Source organism: Mesocricetus auratus, unplaced genomic scaffold (assembly GCF_017639785.1).
Source record: "Mesocricetus auratus isolate SY011 unplaced genomic scaffold, BCM_Maur_2.0 Super-Scaffold_100021, whole genome shotgun sequence".
Taxonomy (NCBI): Eukaryota; Metazoa; Chordata; class Mammalia; order Rodentia; family Cricetidae; genus Mesocricetus; species Mesocricetus auratus.
In genome coordinates, this window is record NW_024429202.1 from 10433517 (window position 1) to 10456847 (window position 23331).

Below are 23331 nucleotides of genomic sequence, written 5' to 3' on the forward strand. Positions count from 1 at the left end.
TTGTCACTGGAATTCTAACCTTCTTGATCTCCTTGAATTTAAAAGCTCTAGAATATTCCACCCCTGGTAATTTTAGCTTGACTAAGGCAGGGGAGGGTCATTCGATCCATTTGGGAGATCACTGGATGGGGGGGCGGGGAGAAAGGAAGACAAATCGGGTGCAGATGGATGTGCTGCCTCAAGGAAAGCTACTCTAGGCAAAGATTAGCCTGCACACAGAGCCTTCATCTGCGCTACATAGTCCCATCAACATCTGAAAGAAGCCTTAGAGATAGCAAGTGCTTCCGGCAGGGTGAGGCTGCTCTGCCCTGTAGGGCCATCACCTTAGGTGACGTGTACAATGAAGCAGGGCAGAAGTAACACACAAAGCCGCAGAGGTTCTTGGGTGCCCTTCCCAGGACCTCTATCCTCCAGGCTGCCTAGGTGTCTGACACAGCCAACCCTCCCTGCCCCAGAGCAGTGTCTGGAAAGTGTTGAAAAGGTAAAATATCACCATTTGTTTGTTACATACTTTCCCCATCACATTGGATCTCTAATTTTTATGCTCAAAGCACAGATCCTATCAATAAAGCATGACCAGTTCCTCATATTTTCTATATTTGTTTGCTCACGTATTCATTTACTTGGTTTTAGGGAAAATTTTCCAACTTGTAATAATTGCAACTTGGATAAATCTAACTGGTTACAATGCTGTGTGAAGTATTCAGTTTTTAAGAAAACTTCTACATCAAGGCTGGTAGGTCAGCTCAGTGGGTGGTGTGCCTGCCCTGCAAGCATGAAGACCGGAGTTTGGATCCTAGGCATCTATAGAAGTGCACGTGATTGTGCTGGTTAGTTTTTTATCAACTTGACAGGAACATAGACATAACTGGGGCATCTTGAGAAAATGGCTCCATAACACTGACCCTTGTTAAGTCTGTGGGGTAGTCACTTGATTAATGATATGGGAGGGCTCATTCACCTTTTGTGGGTGGTGCCCCGCCCATGGGAAGGTGGACCTCGGGTGTGTAAGAACGCAGTCTGAGCAAGCCATGGGAAGCAAGCCGGTAAGCAGTGTTCCCCATGGCCTCTGCATCAGCTCCTGTCTTGAGTTCCTGCCTTGGCTTCCCTTGATAGACTGTGGTCTGGAATGTATAAGCCTGACAAGCTCTTTCCTCCCTGCATTGCTTTTGGTCACGTCGCAGCAATAGAAACCATGACTAAGACATTGAACCATGTGACCCCAGCACCAGGGAGATGGAGCAAAGATGGGTTGATTCCTAGAGCTGGCTGATCAGTCAGTCTAGCCAATCAGTGAATGCAATTCAGTCAGTCTAGCCAATCAGTGAGTGCAATTCGTGGGAAGCTGTTTCAAGAAAAAAAAATATAGAGAGTGATAGGGATAGGGTAGACACCCGAGGTCCACCTCTGACTTACACACACACACACACACACACACACACACACACACACACACACACACACACACAAAAGCCACCTTCATTACTTTCAAAAACCCACTTGAGGCTTAGCCTAGACACCTAAAGGTACTACACTAAAGCTTCCAGAAGTTTTCTCCAAAGGAAAAAAATCCCCTGTCAGTGGAGAAAGATGTTTTAAAGAAGACAGGAATCTGCTTTGTTTTGTTTTGAGACTATGCCATATAGGCTGGCCTTGTTGTAACCCTCCTACCTCAGTCTCCTGAGTCCTGGGTTTGCAGGTGTGCTAGAGAGGACTTCTAATGTCCCATAGGTCAGACCCCATGCAGTAATCCACTCTGGATGCCCCAGTGCCCCTGGCCACCAAGCTTTAGACAGGGATGATGGGGCAGCTGTGAGGGAGCAGCTGCTCACTGTCCGTGCTGCCCTTGAGGGCTCAGAGGCTTCCTTGATGCCTCCCCCTGCAGCGTCAGTCTGTGGGAGTCAGACCGGAAGGGCACACTTAGGAACGCTTGCTTCAGGTGCAGGATGGCAGAGCAGGCAGGTGTGCTCTAGTCACGCTGCTCTCGTTATAGTGAACAAGAACAAGGGGAGGACTGTTCTGCTGGGAAGCAGTGTTCCCTGATGGCCTGACGGTGGCGGCACAGAGGGGTGACAGTGAGGTGGCCTCTGCTTCTTTCTGAAACTGCTCTGTGCTCTTGGGACAAATTCCTAGAGAAATGAGAATGTTTTGACACTTTTTCCCTTATTGGGGTGGGGGAGGGTAAGAAAGAGTCTTGTGTACCCAGGCTGATCAGGAACTCTGCTGTGTGACCCAGGATGACCTTGAACTCTTGCCTCCACCTTCCAAGAGCTATGATTATAGATGTCACAGACATATACCCCCCCAAGGAGGGGCTCAGAAGATGGTCTCAATGGGTAAAGTCCTGCTGTGCAAGTGTGAAGACCTGAGTTCAGGTCCCCAGAATCTACAGCAGGCTGGACATGCTGGTGGGTGTGATCCCAGCCCTCCTCCTGTCTGATCGGAGGAGACGAGAATCCCTGGAAATGTGAAGGCCACCTAGCCTGTCATAGGCAGAGGTGAACAAAAACCCTCTCTCAAACCAAGAGGAAGGTGACTAGCCACGCCCAAGACGGTCCTCTGACCTTCACACATTCACGGTAGCATGTGTGTACATGCATTTACACACATAAAAGGACACAAACACCCCACACACAAGACTGAAAAACAAGACGAAACTTCAACGAGATCCCTGCAAACCAGGAAGAGATGTGAAGAAGCCTCTTGCCTGTTTCTGGAAAGATCAGCAGTGCTCTAATGAATGCAGCATAGGCATCTGAGGAGATGTGGGCTGGACTTTCTCATACCTCAACTTGTTGGTCTGGGTTTAGGTTTGTTTTCACCTTAGGCGGGAACTCCATAAGCAAAGTATTTTTCCTTCTATTTAGACTTCTGGAATCCCAAATTTGATAAGGGCTTATGAAACTTAAAAAAATGTATGTGAAGTATGAATGTCTGCTGTCTTCTCAGTACCTGCTGTGGGCAGCACTGTCCGGCTTCATGCTTCACATGGTCTCTGTTTCTTATGTGATGGAGTCTTTGGGTGGCACCCCTGATGCCATCTGAATGGGTCATATGAGTGGCGTTAGAGCCCAAGGAATGAGTCCAACACTCTGATGCAGATTAGAAAAAATTTAATGTGGCATGGTCTTGTTTGTATTTAAAATATATCATTTCTACATAAATAGAAAGAAAAATCCAAATAGACACATCCCCAGGGTGTTTTCAGTGGTTACTTCTGAGGGAAGGACAAAGGTTGGTTTTTCTTTTTGTTTCAGTGTGTACTTGGCATTCCCTGTCTGCAGACAAGTCATGGCAAGCAAAAAGGGAGTTGTCCCCATCTGAGACTCAGCAGGCATCATCAGGAACAAAACAGCACAGGCAACGGTACCAACCTGGCATGGGAGAGGGGATGGGAACATACACTGGGACATGAAGAGGGTTGAAAACTATAAGGAAAATAACAAGCTAGGACAACAAGCTGGCCATGTCCCGCACTCAGGAGGCTGAGGCAGGAGGACAGCCCCAAGTTCAAGGCCAACCTGGGCTACTTAGTGAGTCCCAAGCTAGCCCAGACTATAGAGTGAGATCCTACAATAAAAATTTAAAAACAGACAAAGAGAAGGAACAATAACACGTGACATAGTGGCACATACCCTTAACCCCAACGCTCGGGAGGTAGATGTAGGAAGATTGGGAAGGTCACCCTTTGCTGTATAGTTAGTTCCCAACACTAGTCTATGCTACATGGGAGGTTGTCTTAACAACATACAAACTCAGAGAGGTGGGACAGGAGAGGAGAGGAAGCTAAACCATAAGTCCTCTTGCTAAGTATAGGCTTTAGTCAACATTATAAGAAAGTTTCGGGGGGGTTTATGTTTACTAAGATACATGGCTTCATCAATAAAGCATCCACCTTCCGACAGGTACCCATCACACTTGCTTTCAACATACTACCCAATCACCTGGTGCCTTCCCTCCAAATCTTCTTAGCTTTCCTCGTTGGAGCCCCACCCCATGGTACCCAGAGCAGTGTGTCCGTTCTTCTGTTGATTCTTCTCTCATGGTAAGCTCACACATCTCATCACGATGAGTAGTAACCGTGGTATTCACACCATGGTATTCACGGGCCACGCCACTTGTCTCACGTACTCAGCATCCTCGGCCTGTGATGCTCTCAGCACTAAATACATGACTGGCTTCTATGGGAGCACTAAATCCCAGGGAGGGAAACGAAACAGCAAGAAACTGCTGGGCTTTTGTCCTGAGGCTAGTATGTTTCCCACGGCATTCAGTAGTGGGGGGCTTTTCTCCCAGCAGGTAATACACATATCTACTGGGCTAACACAGGAATGTCTTCTGCCATGCAGAATCGTGTGTGTCTTTAGTCCAGTGATGTGTGCTCGCTTCAGCCTTAGGGGATACGGGATGGACTTTAGCATGATAAATAAAAGATCCAGAGGCTGATATTGGGGATCAAGCTTCAGGCTAAAGATCAGAAAAGCAAAGCAGCCAGCCACTAGCTCTTACCTCTACCTCAGCTCAGACCAAAGGGGCGAGCCTCAGACTGCTCCCGACTTCACTGCTCCTCAGATTCACTCAGACTGCGATGCTCTCCTCAATGTGGCTAGAGATCTCTCAAATCCTGGGGTTAAAACCTTGAGCTCTGATTGACTCTCCAGTAGCCCAGGGCAGATCCATCTACCTCTTAATCCTGAGTAATGGGATTAAAGATGTGAATCACCACTGCCTGATCTCTCTATAGCTTGAGGCTGGCTTTGCTTTCTGAATCCTCAGGCAAGCTTTAATAAATCATAAATGATATATCAGCACAATGGGCAGTTCAGTGGTGTGTGCATGCTCCAGTCTTAAGGGATATGGGATGGACATTGAGCGGTATGTTGCCTCAGCCTCTGCCCTGAGCACGGACCCATCTGTGTCAGGGAGCCCAAGGCAGCCTTCCTGACTCCTTAGCTCCCATCTCACCGCTCAGCTACTCTCTCTCCTCTTTCCACATGATTTCCCATCCCGTGCAAATGAAAACATTGTCCTCTAAGAAACAGGGACTGTTGGAGTCGTAGACCTCATGTGACCCTCCCTCCGAATTGCCTCCTCTGTCACCATCCCTGTGCCCTATGTCTGGGGAATCTTGAGCTTCTTGCTACTAACTTCAGTTTCCCAAGGGCCTCTGCAGCCCCTCCAGGCCATTGTCAAACCACACTTTGACTTTGTGCTGATTTCTGCTGCTTTGGCACAATTAAGAGGGTGGGGGAGGGGCCGGGCCAGGGGCAGGGCGGGGGCGGGGGCGACAGTTCTGTGAAAAAGTACATGGCTCTAGACTTCAGTCCCACCACCATAAAGGAATCTTTTTCTCGTCCATTCCCCAACTTGGATCTAATAAACTTTATGTCTTAAAACCTCTAGATGCTCTCTGTACCTGGGGAGGGGTGGTATTCACAGTACATTCCGCTGGCTTCTGGTCTGTTTGCCTATCTTATTTTGTCTGTCAGCTGTTTTCTTGTTCACGTGATTTTACTCTAAGGCACTGCCAACGCTTTGAAAGTATTATATATTTTGAATAAACATGGCCCAAATTTCCCCAGGTTACAAAGATGAAGACAGAGCTTCCTGCTTTTCCAAACAAAGCCCTAGTATAAAGAGACAGATGCCCTTGGCTTCCCTGGACACCAGCTGTTTCAACCTTCCAAGGGTCACTGAGATGTGTGGGAGATGGCCGCAGCCCTTAAGGGTTTTTTTTCTTACAGTGGAACACAGTGGAACCCTTCATAGGTGGCTGTAACTCCCAAAGCCTCTTCAAGTTCTCTGCCTGCAGATAAGTGCTGACTTTGGACATATGAAATGTCTATTTTTATCTGTTCAGCAGTGCTGGGAATGGAACTGGGGGCCTCTTGCTTGCTAGGCAAAAACTTCCCCTGAGCTATAACCCGAGCCCATAAAAGGATCACTTAGCAATCTTCAAGACCACAACATACAGAAGTCCTTTTCTGCAACCACCACCACCGGCCAGCACAACACAAACACGCAGCCTGCTCTGTGAGAAAGAGGGAACTAGGCGCACAAACATCAGCGGGTAGATCAAAGCCCAGGAACAGAGCATCTCCTTCGACTTTAAAATAGAAACAAAGTTGGCCATCCTAGTAGCTAAGATTCAAAACACAATTTGAGAGCTGGAGGTATGCCCCAGTGCATAGGAGTGCTTGCTGTGAAAGCATGAGGGCCTGAGTGTAGATCCTCACACCTGCGTAAGAAGCCTAGTGTGACAATGGACATGCCTGTAATCCCAATACTGTCTAAGCAGAGGCAGGAGGATCACTGAGGCTTGCTGGATGCCAGTCTAGTTCTAGGCTCAGGAGAGACCCTGCCTCAAACTAATAGGGTGGAGAGGGGATGGAGCAGTGACAGACACCTGACAGTCTCTTAAGCACCTCTGTCTCTCTCTTTCTGTCTCTCTCTCTCTGTCTCTCTCTTTCTGTCTCTCTCTCTTTCTGTCTCTCTCTCTCTTTCTGTCTCTGTCTCTATCTCTGTCTCTCCCTCTTTCCCTCTCTCCCCCCACTAATAGAAAAGGCAATTTTGCAAGCCTTAAATTTGTTTGTATCTTCCACTGATCTTTTAACTAAATTTCTAGGATTAGTATAACATCTTATAAATGGGAGAGGGAACTTTGAACTGTTAACTCAAGCCGAGTGTGGTGGGTCACACTCACAACCCCAACACTTGGGGAAGCTGAGGCAGGAAGGTTTAAGTGCAAGTTTGGCTTGCAGTGTAAAGCAAGATCCTGACTCAATAAAGCAGCAGCAAAAATACAGCTAAACAAATAAACAAAAATTTCACGTGTGTTCAGAACTACAAGAGCCAGCATGTACAGGGATATGCATGCACCCACAACTGAAACACTACAATGTCAGACAGCCAGGACATGTTATCGGTGGGATTTTATTTCACACATTCTAAAGATAATTCTTTTTTATGAGACAGAGTTTCTCTGTATTGTTTTGGAGGCTGTCGGTCCAGCCCGGCCTTGAACTCACAGAGATCCGCTTGCCTCTGCCTCCCGAGTGCTGGGATTAAAGGCGTGCACCACCACCATCTGGCTAAAGATAATTCTTATGACTGAGAAAGAGTCATAGTTTGATTTTAGTTGAAAAAAATGTAAAACTGGCAGGTAAAAGTTAACGTTGAGCAAATGACTCTCTCCTGAGAAGCTAACACCCTGTTGAGGGTGACTGTTTGGTTCCTGACCTCCTGTCTCTCTTTCTCTCAGTGTTCACACTTAAATCTCTATTAAAACACTTATTAAAACACTCCCTTTATAAATAATGCTTTTATCAATTCACCGAGAATTTCAGTCTATGTATTCTGATCAAATTTACTCCCCTCCCCACCTCTCTGCCATCCATTGTCTCTCTCTCTCTCTCTCTCTCTCTCTCCCCCCCCCCATCATCAAGTCCATAACTGTTTCTTAACAAACTCCAGCTCTGATTAAAAAATTAAAAGGCGTGTGTACCATATTGTACAACAGAATATGTTGTTTTAGTAAGAATTAATTGAAAAGGATTTGGGTTTATACGTCGTAGCGTGTTTATGTTTGTAACGACCAGAAGAGCATAATCTCTGCATTCAGACAAAGCAGCATATGAAACAGATGTGGGGGGGGGCGGCGCTGTTTATATCATGGTGGATCAGGAAGTCAGAAGTGAGAGAAGAGGCAGAAGGAAGATGCAACCTTCAAAAGTCCATGCTAGGGATCTACTGCTTCCAGCCAGGATCCAACCCCTCCAAATACACCAACATCATCTGGGGAAGGAGCCTTCACAAGACAAAACTATGGGGACATTTCACAGTCCAGCCAGAACGCGCCCTGAACCACTAAATGACAAATTGTTACAGCAGCCACAGAAAACTAATATGGAGCGTGTACACTTGCTGGATGAGATGTGGGAGCAGATCATAGACTAAAGTCTAATAAAAAACAATTTAACTACCTCAAGGATTGATTCGACACCAGGCTGAGTAGTCAAGGAACATAAGAATCTTCCCCTTTGGACATGATGATGTAAACACCTGTGTAGCAGTTTGCAACCAGAGTGATTTTTGTTTCCCCAAAGACACTTGGAAATATCAAGACATGTCTTCAGTTGTCTCAGTTGTCAGGGAGCTGCTACCGACAGACTGGGCAGAGGCCCAGCATGCTGTCAAGTGCTCTCAATGCACAGACTGCCCCCCACCATACATAGATACCCCAAATCATCAATGATTAATGTTAAGAACCCCTGGTCCACCCGGGCATGCTGGCACATGCCTTTAATCCCAGAACTAGGGTGGCATAGACAGGTGAATCTCTGGGTTCAAAGCCAGCCTGGTGTACAGAGTGAGTTCCAGGACAGCCACCGTCTCTAAACAGACACACAAAAACAAACAAGAACCCTTAATCCACAAGAAAGCTGGAATAACTGCATTTTTTTTAATGAGGAAGAAATAGTGGTCGAGGAGGTGACTCAGCCAGCAGAGCGCTTGCCTTACAAGCACACAGCCTAGAGTCTGAGCCCTGAGAATGTATGTAAAAACTAAGGACACACTGGCACACCCTTGTAATCGCACTCCACAGAGGGAGAGACAGGAAGATGCTTGGAGCGCCACAGCCACCCAGCTGAACCCAAACCCATGAGCTCCAAGCTAATGAGACCCGTCTTAAAACACAAGGTGAATGGCTCCTACAGAATGATGCCTGAGGTTGTTCTCTGGTCTCTACTTGCTTTGAGTAGACATGTGCCCATGTACCTCACACCTGCACACATACATTAAGAGCACATACACACAAAAGAAAGAGATGACATATTTCGTATTGTCCAGATACCTAGACAAAAGGAAAACATGTTGATAACTGGCTCATTTATTTTTATTATTTTATAACAATTAATTAATTGGTTATTCTGAGACAGGACTTCTCTTTGTAACAATCCTGGCTGTCATGGAAGTTTCTCTGTAGACCACACTGGTCTCGAACTCATGGAGATCTGCCTACCTCTGCCTCCCAAGCACTGGGATTAAAGGCGTGGACCACCACACCCTGTTTTTTTTTTTAATCTTATGTGCATTGGTGCTTTGCCTGCATGTCTATCTGTGTAATGGTGTCAGAACCCCTAGAGCTGGAGTTACAACAGTTGTGAGCTGCCATGTGGGTGCTGGGAATTGAACCTGGGTCCTCTGGAAGAGGAACCAGTATTCTGAGCCATCTCTTCAGCCCCAATGATTGGTTCATTTATAATAACTACCTCAACTGCCATTTGAAGTTGAGCTCTGCTAACTGGTTCCTTTCTATGAATGTTAAAACAAGGACAGTTTGTGGATGGAATTGAACTCTTTTGTCCCACTTTCATCAGACACCGTGTGTGTGTGTGTGTGTGTGTGTGTGTGTGTGTGTGTGTGTGTGTGTATGTGTGTGTGTGTGTTTTAAATCAGCAAAACAATTCCTACTCAATATTTGCTAGTATCAAACTAAGAAAGAGATCAGTTACCTACTCTCTTAACACTGTGTGCCTCCCTATCTCGTTACCCCATGAACTTAGAACTTAATGTCATATTACCTCAAAGGTATAAGAACCATGAAACTTCTGCAGAAGTATCTAAGCAAGCTTTGGGGACAGTTCATATGATTCTTGTGTAATCGTTTCACAACATCAGAAACAAAGTGGGGTCAAGAAAAGGATACTAAAATGTGGTTTGTTGTTATGGAAACTACACAACTACTTATGGTAACACCTGTACTCAGGGACTGGGGAGGTGACTCAGCATTTAAGAGCACTGGTTACTTATCCAGAGGACCCAGGCTTGATTCCCAGCACCCACATGGCAGCTCACAACTGTCTGTAATTTTACTCCTCAGGGACCTGGCATCCTTTTTAAAAGTCCACAGGCACCAGGCATGCACTTGGTGCATAGACATACATGCACACAAAACACCCATACATATAAAATAGAATTATGTAAATTAAAAAATCAAAACCCCTGTGTCCAAATGTGCAAAGAGCCAGGTTTTGTTCACTCTCTCACAGGAAGAAATCTCACAACAGCACAGTGCCAGAGTTAGCCTATCCTTCCATGCCTTGCATTCTGCTTCCCCTTTGAGGCCATCATAAGTCACATCAGGATTCCTTAAACACAGGACAGTTGATCTGGTAACCACGAAAGCTGCTAAGTGACTCATGGGTGGGCAGCATACACAGGGTAGACACAGTGGATGAGAGGCGGTTCATACTGTTAGCAGGCTGGGATGGAGGAGAGCAGGGAATCATGATGTTCCGTTAGGCTGCTCAGAATGGTACACGACTTAACACTCAAGCATTGTTTATTTGGGGACGTTTCCACCGAATACTTCCTGGCCATCATTTGAGCACGCGTGACTGAGACCACATGTCTGGGAGGGGTGCTGCTATAATGGGGGAGTCATAAAGGGAATCTGGTGGGGCTTTAGGGATTTTAGCCCGTGAAAGTTTATGCATAGATACAATAACCGAACAGTCACCTGAAGGACAAAGGGTCAGGACAACAAGTCACAGGAGGAGCTGCTGAGCAATAAGGAAAACTCATGTGACTCACGACAGATACAGTTCTGCACAGAAGGTCATTTGCTAGGGGCACCCAGACTACAATAATAGACTAATGAAGCCTTTCAATAGTCAGCAAGGCACAGGCTGTGCTGTACTGATTGTGCTAAATGAGGCAAGCCACACTAGACAGCCCTGGCCCGAGGTCAAACTTAGAAGTCCACGGGTAACTTCAAGGAGGAAACAGACCTATGCAACAGAACAGAAACTGTGGCAAGCTGGACTAGCCACAAAGGAGCATTGCCATTCCACTCCAGGAGACTGCTTCCACGCAAGAAGGAGACCTGAACATCACTACATCTTTCAAGAAAACCGGGGTGACCACATTCACCTGTAACAGTCGCTGGTTTTTGAAGGATAGCAAGACATTGAACGTTTCAGTACATCATGTGAGTCGAACGAAAGTGGATCCAGAGCCCTTGAGTCTGACATGATGGCTTGGTTGTAAATTTCTTGCAGCATAAGACTGAGGACCCAAGCTCAGATCCCCAGAGCCCTTATTCAGAGCAGGGTGTGGTGGCAAGCATCTGTAGTCTGAACACTGGAAGGGGAAAGCAGGAAGGTTTTGGAGACTGCCCAGCCAGTCAATCCAGCTAAATAAGGAAGTTGTGGGTTCAGCAAGAGACAGACTCGAAATAATAATAATAATAATAATAATAATAATAGTAACAATAATGTGTGGTGTGAGAATGAAAGATAGGCAACACTGACTTCTGACTTCCATATCTGCATGTACATATACACACATGCCACACACGAGAGAGAGAGAGAGAGAGAGAGAGAGAGAGAGAGAGAGAGAGAGAGAGAAAGAGAGAGAAAGAGAGAGAGAGGGAGAGAGTCAACAGAAGATGTGTGACCAAAGAGGCTGTAACCTCTCCCTGACAGATGCCCCACGGGCTCCCAATCCTAAGGAAATGTGGTGGATATGTCCCCCAGTCATTGTCACATCTTGTCATCAATTTGAATTAGCAGACTACTCCAGAACCAGATGCAGGCGTTGGCTCACTGACTGCTTCACCATGGCATCTAGCAAGAGAATGTAAGCCACAGGCTGTCATGAGAGCTGGGATTTCCACAGATCGCAATGCAAATAAGGAAGGGGCCCCTCTTCTTCTAAACCAGGACATCTAATTTTTGTAAGCTGCACCTCAAAGTGAGGAAGGAGAAATGGGGTTGCCTCACATAGTGGTGAGTTGTCCTGTCACGGGAGGGTCATCCCTTCTCTAGCTGGTAAACAACTTCAAAACCCTCATCTCTCTCTCTGTCAGCAACCAAGCAGGGAAGTTGCGGAGCCTCCTCTGACAGAGAATGCTTCACTAAGGGAAAGCTATTCAGTGCTTGTCAGGGCCCTCTGGTGGATTCTGCTGCCCCATGGGGATTTCCATTCAGCAGATCTGTGCACTCTTGAACTCTGGCATGGCCCTATTCAGGACAAAGACCCATTTGTCCTCTGAAAAGATTCTCAACTGTTTTTTCCAATTCCCAGTTTCAAATGCTATATTTTTGTACTTTACTCGAGCATGTTCAACTTTTAGGATTAAATTAACTCTTGTTTTAGCCTTCGTGTCATTATATTCTATCGCGATTCATCTAATGGTTTCTGATGTATGTTCCAGAGACAGCTATGCTGTAGTGTGTGTGTGTGTGTGTGTGTGTGTGTGGGTGTGTGTATAGTATTACTAATAATATCTTACATACACTTAGGAGCACATTCATAATATTTTTTAAAGCATACTTATTAGTGTGTCTTTTACAGAAGGTCAGGGGTAGCAATGGCAGATCCATTTTGTGGGTGGGAAATTTGAGACACAGAAACAGGATGCAACTTTTCACTGTACCTTCAAAAACTGCCCTGTGCTCATCTGTCACTTACACCCTCAACTAGACGCCCACCAGCACATCTGAAGTGTCCTCTCCCGCATCTTCCATATAATCCATCCTCCACGCTACAGCCTGACCAGTCTCCCCAAACGGAAGTCTGTGGATTCACATCTCTGCTCAGAGTATATCCAGCTTCTTGCTATCATATTTAGAGTGGGATCTACGTTGCTTGATTTGGCATATGAGACTATGGGTGGCCTGGCCACCACCCCTATGTTTGTCCTTGTATCCAGTCCTCCTGTGACTTCAGCCACTCTGGCCTGCCTACTGGGCCTTCTATACATTGCACTCGATCCCACACACACGCTAGGTCCCTCTGCCACAAGGGTCTCATCTCAAGGACTTTTTTTTCCCCAGAGAAATTGCTCCTCAAAATTCCAAAGGGCTGAAAAGATGGTTCAGTGGTTAAGAGCCCAGCACCCACACAGTAGCTCACAATCACCACTGAATAGTGTTCCAGGGAACCTGATGCCATCTTCTTGCCTCCAAGAGTACAAAGCACATACATGAATGAAGGTAAATATCCACACACAAAAATAAAAATAAATAAATCTAAATAAGAAGAAAATTCATCCAAGAATAGCCCCTGCTCTTTGCCCAACGCATGTCTGCACATTTAAGCCCATATCCATAGTGCTGTACCACAACGCTTGGTTTTCCTTCAAACCTTTTATTACTGTCTGAACTCACTCTGGTCATTCCTTGATGTTTGCTCATCTCTTGACTCCAGAATTCTTTGACACTAGAAAGTGTATCTGGCTTACTGTTCCATATTCACACCCTGGTACTCAACAGCAGGCATCTACCCGTCTGTCCGTCCATCCGTCTATCTGTCTGTCTATCTAGTCAGCTAGCTGTCTGCACTACCTGCCTATTGTCTGTTCCAGAGTTCAGGACTCAGTTAGACTTTGTACACACTAGGCAAGTTCTCTACCCTTGAGCTATAACACCCCCCCCATACCTGTGGGTTCTTTTTTATTGAGACATGACATTTTTGTGTTATCCAAGCTGGCCTTAAACATGTGAGGTTGCCCTGCTTCAGCCTCCCTAGCCCAGAAAATACAGGGCAGCTCCCGCCAACCAATGTTTTGACATGGATGAATGAAGGAACGAGTTAACAGAACTTTTGCTAGGAATCAGCTGCCAACTAATTCAGTGAGCGTTCTCACAGTAACTTCCCTCCTCAGCTGCTGAGTTTGCTTAAAAGCAAAAGCCATACGCGTCTGTGTGAGTCCGTTCTGTCACTGTGTTATACCTGGCTCTCATTAATCCCTCACAGCAGCAGGGATGGCAAGCTCCCTATGTCTTCTTTGTCCTTGTACCCAACCCTCCTGAAAGAGACGGGCAAGAGCCCCATGCCAGCAGCCTCAGAGCTTCCTTGGAACCCTGGAACAACATGAGTTAGAACTAAACACTCCCTCATGCAATTTCTTTCTATTTAACACTTCCTCATCCAGGCTTTACTTGATGGAAATTTCTGTGTGTTTCTCAGGGTCAGTGAGTCAGTCAGGCTCGGAATCATCAATCATGAAAAAAAAAGTCATGTTTAAGATACAGAGTGCATGGTGGGGGTGGGGGTTCTTGAGCGAGGTGGCTCCGTGATTAAGAGCACTGGCTGCTCTTCTAGAAGACCTAGGTTCAATTCCCAGTACTCACAACACGGCAGCTCACAATCATCGGTCCCAGGGGATCTGGTGCTCTCCTCTGCCCCTCTTAGGCACTGGGCTCACACGTGGTGCACAGACTTAGAGTCCGTGTCCAATATACATAAGATGAAATATTTCAAAAACTATGACTGGAGGTGTAGCTTAGTCGGTAGAGTTGCTCCCCAGTACCTCGGAAGAGTAGGTGGGGTGCCTCAGGCAGTGGTCCCACAACTCAGGAAACAGAGACACTAAAGGTCAAAGTTCAAGGTTCTCAGCTACACAGCTGGTGGGAAACTGGCCACATGTGACTTTTCACAGTAGAATAAAAAAGATAACAACAAGAGGGGTCCCCTTGAAGACGTCCTGCCCTGGGACTTGCAAGTACCTCTTGTCTCTTAAAGCTCTATGCTGAGGCAGTCTCAAAGTGGGTGTTAAATTGTACTTGTTTACAAACAAAGCTAGGGGTTGGTGGTGGTGGGTGTTCGTTAGGTCTCTTGAGTTCCTTACGAACAGTGTGAGTAGACACAGTGGAGAAGCCTTCAAAGCCAGCTACCTTGCTGTGAGGTAAACCTGGACCAGCCCTCCACACTTCACGGGGGGGGGGGGGTGCTTTCTCAATCGCCACCCCTCCTCACAAGCACTCAGTGGCTCAGTATGTTGAGTCTTCCGTCTCAGCTTCAACTAGATCAGAGACCATCCAGAAGGACAGACCATGGTACCAGTTCAAGGGTAGTAATCAGCACACGGTGAGGGAAGCTTCTGTGTGCAAATGCCAGGGAAGGGAAATCGCTCTCAATGCCTGACTTCAAGGGGCTGAAGTTGGCACACCAAGGATACTGAATTAACAAGCTCTCTCCTTCATAAGGCTACCAGGGTCCCCTTGGGGAGAAAAACCTGCCTGGGTGCCCACAGCTCTCTGGTGACCAGAAGATATTCTCTTTGTTTGGACTCTGCTGCCCTGATCAATGTGACTCTAAGATTCGTTTGCCAGCCTCTGGCATTGTGCTTGCTTCAGGGAATATACCCCCTCCTGCTCAGACACCAGTCCCCAGGCTCTCATCTGGGTCAAAGACAGCTTGTGCAAGTCTGATTCAGTAGCCTGTGCCGCCCAAACCAGAATCGTTGTGTCTTTTGGAGGTGACAGCTCCCATGTCTAAGAGCCCGACACACCTCTCCTTCCTTCCTTCCCCCGACTTGGCAGGGATTCCCATGGGTCCCAATGGAAGCCTCAAGACTGTGTCCTCTTTTCTGGTCTTGCTTGGCTTTGTAAAAAATCCAGCCTTAAGGGTGGAATAACTAACATTTTGTCTGGCTTGCAGCAGGATGCTCCAAGCAGGGGCGATATTGCTTTATTTTTATTATTCTATTCTCAGATTCCTTAAATCTGGGCTATCCCTCACATGGAAGTGTGCCTCGGCGTCCAAGAATGAGATCTACAGACAAACATTTTCCTGCATGCTCCCGGTTCATCTGCCCCCCCCCCCCGCCCGCTGGAATTGACTTCTTAGGGTGGCTTTCTCAGAAACATTCCCTCATCTTCCCTCAACAATTCTGGATTCCTATTCCTGGGGGCCTCTGTGGTCAGTTCAGAATCAAACAGGAGGGCTCTGTGGTTCCAGCCCTCCCTCCCTGCTGTCCTCTCCAGTCTGCGCTCCGATGTCCCAGTCACAGCCTGGTCACAGCCTGGTGACAGCGCCAGAGGACCCTCGCAGTCCCGGGTTCCTTACCTAGGCACCGCGGTGAGTTTACTCCCAGGTACCCGGGGCTCTGGGCGCACCGATGCCACCAGCGCTAGCCAGATCCAGTGCTTCTCACAGCCAACACCGCAGGCCTCCAGATGGTCGTTTCCACCCTGGGCTAGGGTATCTCTGAGATGAGATGAGCAGACGCTTAAGATCTATCCCTAGGCTCCACACTCCCGCCCCGGGTTGCTGTGGAGGAGGGACAGGGGAGGAGCCTGTGGCCCGGCCTCCCGCCAGTACTGAGCAGCTGCAGCTCAGGCTCACACAGTGCTCGCCCCAGGGCGGGCCACTATCTGGACCTCCTCAGGAGCCCACGCACGTGGATGCCGCCTCTCCTGAAGTTGCGATGGGTTCCTAGGTTCTTAGTTAGACATCCCAGGCTCGCCAGGTCTGTTACTCGAGGAGCTGTGCCCCCCAGCCCCAGCCCCCCCGCAAATCCACAAAGTTCACCGAATCACTGAGCACGGTTTGGAATCTGAAAAGTTCTGCACAGTCCGCATTTTGATACTTTGTACCCGGAATTCCAGTTCACTCCTTGTGTACACTCTGCCCCAGAATGGAAGGCCGGCCGTTGCGTAGCCTTTGCTTTGCGATTTTGAGAGACATCGTATTTAAGGCTCTGTCTCAGCTCAGTCTAACTCAGTTATTAGCGCTTGTGGGAAGGCAGTTCCCTCCGAGCAGAAACATATTCCCCCAGATATGGAACTTTTTGTTTATCTCCTGAGGCTCCGGAGCTTTGCCCCTCTTTAAACAAAAAGTCCCGTGTCTGGAGGAACAGAAACTTGGAAGATTCTCGAGGACCCCTCCACAGCAGCCTATTTAAAACGCAGCAAAAAAATGGAGGTGAGGGAGGGTGGCAGTTGGAGAGTAGAGGAGGGATTTGGCTATTTCCTTAGCAGAGGTGCTTACAGGTATGCAGAGAGCTGCAGGGCTGCAGCTTTAATGGCTCTTCTGCCCTGTCCCCAGCCCCTGCCACTCCCCCTGTTGTGTGTCCTTTTCAGTGATGGAGTTGTTCATTCCTGCTCCTTAAAAATAACCCTCTGCCTATACTCCTGTTAGGAGCCCCAATGCAAACTCATCGGTTTACTAAGATAGACACCGAGGGAACTGTAGTATGTATGAATCAGTCTGGGTTCCCTTCCTGGGGTTTATAGACATGCTTTGCATCTCCTTCACAAAGTCTGTCACGCAATCCTGTTTTCTCTGAAATGCCATCCTTTAATTTTCAAAGTTTTCTTCTCAAACCTATTTTCCAATAATTTTTAAACATCTTTGTGTCGATATTTTGCTTATGATCTAACAAATAAAGCTTTCCTGAAGATCATGGAAGCAAAGCAGCTAGCCACTTGAGAATTCTCACCTCTACCAGTGCTCATACCAAGGATCCTGTCCTCTGATTGCTCCTCCAGACTGCACTGCTCTCCACCAAACCTCAGAGTTCCCTCAGCTCCTGTCTTCTCCTCCCTATATTCCTCTCTAGTGCTGGGATTAAAGGGCATGGGATCCCAAGTGCCGAGATCACCTTTGCATGAGCTCTGTTTCTCTTTTAGACTGGATCAATTTCCTGTAGCTCATTGTGGCCTTGACCTAACAGAGATCCATCTGCCTCTGTCTCCCAAGTGCTAGGATTAAAGGTGTTTACCACCACTGCCTGGTCTCTACGGCTAACTAGTGTGACTGCCAGGATTAAAGGTGTGTGCCCAGCACTGCCTGGCCTCTACGACTAGACAGTGTGGCTGCTGGGATTAAAGGAGTGTGACACCACTGCCTGGCCTCTTTGGCTAGCTAGTGTGGCTAACTTTGCCTGATCTTCAGGAAAGCTTTATTTGTTATATCATAAACAAAATATGTCCGCACATCTTCATCTAAAACTATTTAAAAACTTGAGAGAAAGTAGGTTGAAATTTGTATGTAGTACTACAATATTATATTTTTAACATTTTTTTTGGTTTTTTGATACAGGGTTTCTCTGTGACTTTGGAGGCTGTCCTGGAACTAGCTCTTGTAGACCAGGCTGGTCTTGAACTCACAGAGACCACCTGACTAAAGGCATGCACCACCACTGCCTGGCTAGATAGACTGAATTTCATTTAGTCCTTATGAACTTTGAATAATTTTCTGCAGGGGTGAGAGTGGAGAGACAGTGTGGAGTAGCCATTAAGATACAAACCCAATAACTGAGAACTGCTTCTAAGATATTTATGGAGGCCTGCAGATACCAGTTCAGGGGCAGGGCACTTGCCTGGTGTGCATGAGGTCCTAGGTTCAGCCATCATTACCAAAAAATAACATTTGTGGAGTTTAAGCAACCCAACCCAAACAACCAACCAAACAAACAAACAAACAAGGATAAGGTATGGCTGTAGCTTGAATAGGAGAAAACATGGATGGTAAGAACCTGGGGGTGATATGGGAATCTCCCTGGATATGTGGGAAGCTTTGTAAGTCCACATGGTTGATGATAGTTAAGCTGGCTTCATAGAAGTGGAGTCCTGCCATCTGGTGATAACACCTCTCCTGGTGACATCACCTCCAGTGGTGGAGTCCAAGCCATGAAGTGATAACACCTGTCCTGGTGACATCACCTCCAGTGGTGGAGTCCAAGCCATGAAGTGATAACACCTATCCTGGTGACATCACCTCCAGTGCTGGAGCCCAGCCATGAAGTGATAACACCTGTCCTGGTGACATCACCTCCAGTGCTGGAGCCCAGCCATGTGGCAATACAACTTTCCTGAGAACAGAGAGGAAGTGTAAGGACCCCCAAGACAAAGTTATTAGCACAAAGAAGATTTATTTGCCCCAGGGAAAAGAGGTGGGGATAAGGGACAAGGACAGGAGATAGAGGATGGGAGGAGAGAAAGGGAATGGAGGAGAGAGGACGGGGTATTTGTCCTGGAGTGAGACAAAGGACTGCCTCTGGATAGAGATGAAACAGACGTGATACATAAGCAAATGGCCGTTTATAAAGACACAGAGAAACCTTTGTTAGGATGAGCTGTTTTATTTCAATAGTACATGTTAATCAGGGCAACCAAAGGAGGCTTTTGATTGCTGGACCTTGGTAGTCAGCCTCAGGAGGAGGAAGTGGCCGTATAAGGGAGTAGGCTTCGGTGACTAGTTTCAGGAATATAATTTAATAGTTTTTAGCAAGGCAGAGAAAATGGGGAGATGGGCAAGGCCTGCCAGAGCCATGTTTTCCAGGCCCAGAGTGGCCAGAGTCCCTTCAGGGATGTCACTTGTGCCTAGAAACTGCGAGGTGGATTAAGAAAATTCAGAGTTGACAGTAACTTTAAGAGAAATATTTTCATGGTCAATGCATAACACTGATAAATTATTGCATCTCTCAACCCTTAGCAGAGAAGCTTCAGTTTGCAGCATATGTTGATTAACACAGAGACCCATAACTGCTCAAGGAGCAGAGAATGCTTAGCCCTAATTGGAACGCCTACTGTGCCCTCTCCTCCCAGGCCCAGGGATCATTATGGAGTGGGGGTGGGGGAGCAGAAAGACTGTAAGAGTCAGAGGTAGAAGATGAATGCAAGGAAACAGTATCCCCTGGACACAGCGGGACAGCCACACAGAAGCTGACAGAGTGCACAGGCTCCCTGAAAGCTCAAGCCTTGTGGAATCCGGGCATGGAGAAGTGAGGTAGACAAGAAGTCCCTCCCCTAGCTGAGGAGTTATTGGCTTCTGGGAGATGGATAGTCAACTTTCTTTAAGAGGGTTGCCCACTGGTAGGTGGTCAATGAAGGCCACACACCCATGATTATGTGCAGGACAAATGGATTTGATGCATGAGGGGAAAAAAAGATACAGAGTTGGTTGGTAGGGAAAGGGGAGTGGATCTGGGAAGAGTTACAAGAAAAAGCTAAGAGTAAATTTTAAAAGTGATATGTAATAGCTTCTCAAAAATCTAATCAAAATAGAAAAAATAGAAATTAGATATTCTTCCATAGACTGATGTGGGGCATTCACCAGAGAAGACTGTTTGGACATGGGTTTAAGCCAATAGACAGTCTTTAATAGCTGAGCAGCAACTACACTGTGTGTTCCGGATCCCAGCACAGCACTGAGCCTTTCTCAGGGTGACCTTTTAAGTACAAAAGCCATGCTCTGGGTTGACACACTCCAGTTAACAAGAACAGTTACCCAGAAGACAAAAAGCAAGATTAGTACATCTAGAGACTTTCCCAGAACTATAGACTTTGATAGATTAGACCTTTGTTCTAGTTTTGGAAGGTAGTACTGTCTACATATGGTGATTTTATGGCCTGAATGGAACTTCTGTCATAGAGTCAGTTATGCTAAGGTCTGGGGGCCTACTAAGGTCTAGGACCCTGTTACAAGCCTAATTTCATCAGACAATTATTTGACAATTTGGTCAGTTTGGTACAATACTACAGCTATATTTCAAATACAAATATAGTGATTAAAATCAGAGAGCAGCTAGGTGATGGTGGTGCACACCTTTAATCCCAAAACTGTGAGTCTGAGACAAGCCTGGTCTACTGAGCAAATTCCAGGACAGCCATGGTTATATAGAGAAACCCTGTTTCAAAAATAGATGGATAGATAGATAAATCGACAGACAGACACATAGTTGCACAGGGCAAGGAAACCTGGGCTTGAATCCAGCTCACTGAGTCTACCTGCAAGGCCTTGGGCAAGTTTGACAGGTGTTGAATCCCCAAGCTTTCTAATCTACAAGCTGAAAATAACAGTAGCTTCTGAAGGTTTGCATTGAGAATTCAAAGGGATAATTCAACCATGGGTGAAAATGCACAGCTGTAATTCAAACTGTTGGGGTGTGGATATACAATGCAAAGCCAGTCGGGTCCATATGAATGAAAATTTATCTTAGTAAATAAATAAAAAACATATAAATAGAACAATATATGTAAATGCTTAGGACAATACTTGGCCAAGTGAGTTCTTGATAGATGTTAGCAATTTATACATATGTAAGGCATGCATATTCATGAAATACATAGGGAAGCTAGTTAATTTATAAGTGAACATGAATTTCTAGGAAGAAGTGAAAAATACTGATGTTGTCCATGGGTGAGGAGAATATTCACAGAGACAGTGTTACAGGAGTAGCTAAATAGAATATCAAGTCAGAGAATGGAGCCCCAGGGCCAGGAGTTCAAAGGTGTCAGGGTATAAGAAGTCCAGAACAGTAATTCTTCTGAGTTTCCAGAATAGATACAGTGAAGAATCGAATCTCCTATTCAAAATTTTAGCCAGGTCTAAGGTTGGTTATCCAACACCAGGTTTGACTTTAGTATCTTACTGGCAATGACATAACATCTTTCGTGGATTTCATTTTCTCCATTCACTTAGGGGCTCCAGATCTAGGACTGTCAAAACCCTTTTATGATTTCAGTGTGTGTGTGTGTGGTGGTGCACAGACCATCTAACTGTTATCTGTGGTATACCCTTGAGAACACCCCTGCTGTAGCAGCTTGTCAAGTCCAAGGCATTGTCATTGTGACTGAGGCACCTAACTCCTTCACCCGTTATGAGTTATTTAATTATCTATTTGAGTCATTTGCTTGTCTTGTTGCGAGTTATTTGATTCTACATTCAGAGTATCATCCATTGACTCCACCATGCTTATTAAGTGCTCAAGAGCTACACCCTTGATATTCACAAAATGCTTGTTGGTATGAATTATACATGCTTATGGGAAAATGGTATTTATTACTAATTCAACGTAGAATAAGTTTTTTCTCCTTATTCTACAGATGTAAATGAGTATTATAAACATTGAAGTTGTTTATAGTGTTTATAATGTACTCTTTTCATTTAATAATACAACACTAATGTCCTTCCAAACCAATGTAAACACAGCTACAGTATCAGTTTTAAAGGTTATAGATTTCTTCCTTGTTAGTGAAAACTTGGGTTGTTTAAGTTTCAAAATGGCACTTCAGTGAACATCCTTGCAGATAAATCTTTGTGCATGTTTATAATTCTTTCTTCACTGTGAATATCTAGGAACCGACTTTACGAGGCAGAATACATGCATTATTTTCTTCTGTTTCTCCCTCATCCATGGGTGTCGTGATTCAGGCCAGAATAGATTGTATGTTATTGTGGAAAAGTTACTTCTCCCAAAATGAGAGCTCTGTACTTGAATTGACTTCCTCATTCTGAAACTGTCAGTGTTTTCCACTACACGGCAAGAAATACCGTCAGTCACGCTGATGTGGCATTCATGTCCTTGGCAGCATCTGGCCTCCCTCACCTCCTGGCTCAGTTTACATTCAACCACTCTGGGTTTAGTGCCATAGCATCGCCTTTGATGGTAGGATTTATCTTTTCTTCTGTTGTTCTGGTCCTGGTGGGAAGTCAAAGGGATTATTCAGAATTCAGGGAACAAAATCAACATTGCTTTTGACCAAGCAGCACTGAGAGCCCTGACCAGCCATGCACTAGAAGGAACAAGTATAGAAAGCAATGGCTGAGACTTGGCCAAGGTTACTCTTGGGAGAAAACCACCCCATAGGGCTGTGACCTTCACAGACAGGCTGGCAGGGCTCCCAAGGGAGTCAGTTTCCTAAACCCTATTCTTCATATCCCCTCCTAACACAGATGGAAGTTGTTGGCATGAGAATCCATGGATGGTATCCAAGTAGGTCAGCCTCTATGGGGGCAGAATGATGGGGGGGTGGATCTAATGAGACAAATAGAAGATTTCCAACTTACTCCAAAATGCTGGGTCTCAAAGCACTTTGTGCTATTCTTAGGCCATGTAACAAGACTTGTGCAATATTTCACTTCCTCAAATATACTAACACCCCCATAAAGAGAGATCTGACATTTTTCACATGCATTATGAGAGACTCAAAAATATTTGTTATGAATTTCTCTCAAAGGGACTCCCTAGGGCTAGGGTGATAACTCAGTTGGTAAAGTGCTTGTTCTACAAGCATAGAACCCCCCAGGACTCACTTAATAACAAACAAGAAAGTAAAATAAACAGATAGAGCATGCTTATGGGAGTTAATTCCTGCTCTGGGGAGGCAGAGACAGGTGGATTTCTAGGGATTGCTGCTGAGTAAGCATAACCTGCGCAGCAGCAGCAGCAGCAGCAGCAGCAGCTGTGGGTCAGTGAGAGATCCTGCCTAAAAACACATGGTGAAGGTGAAGGGGACTCCCAAACAGCAGGGGTGATGGGAGATGTCCTTCTGTATATATGTTTCTCTTATTGGTTGATGAATAAAACACTGATTGGCCAGGAGAGGCAGGATAGGTGGGGCTAGGAGAGGAAGGCAGAGAGATGGGAGGAGGAAGGCAGAGAGAGAGAGACCATGGAGAGATGCCATAGAGAGGCAGAAGGAGTAACATGCCAGGGCATTACCAGGTAAGCCAAGAACACATGAAACACTTAGATTAATAGAAATGGGTTAATAATTAAGAGAGAGAAGAAAGAAGTCCTAGCCACTGGCC

At 46.1% G+C, this 23331-nt stretch overlaps 1 protein-coding gene across 1 annotated transcript in view; it reads right to left on the reverse strand.

Moving 5' to 3' along the window:
* Pla2g7 (phospholipase A2 group VII) overlaps positions 1–16052 on the reverse strand; it is a 37394-nt gene extending 21342 nt beyond the window's left edge. The window contains exon 1 of the mRNA XM_040729308.1: positions 15859–16052. The gene's annotated coding sequence lies outside the window, so the exon portion shown is untranslated. The remainder of the gene's footprint in view (positions 1–15858) is intronic.
* Between the last annotated feature and the right edge of the window lie 7279 nt (positions 16053–23331).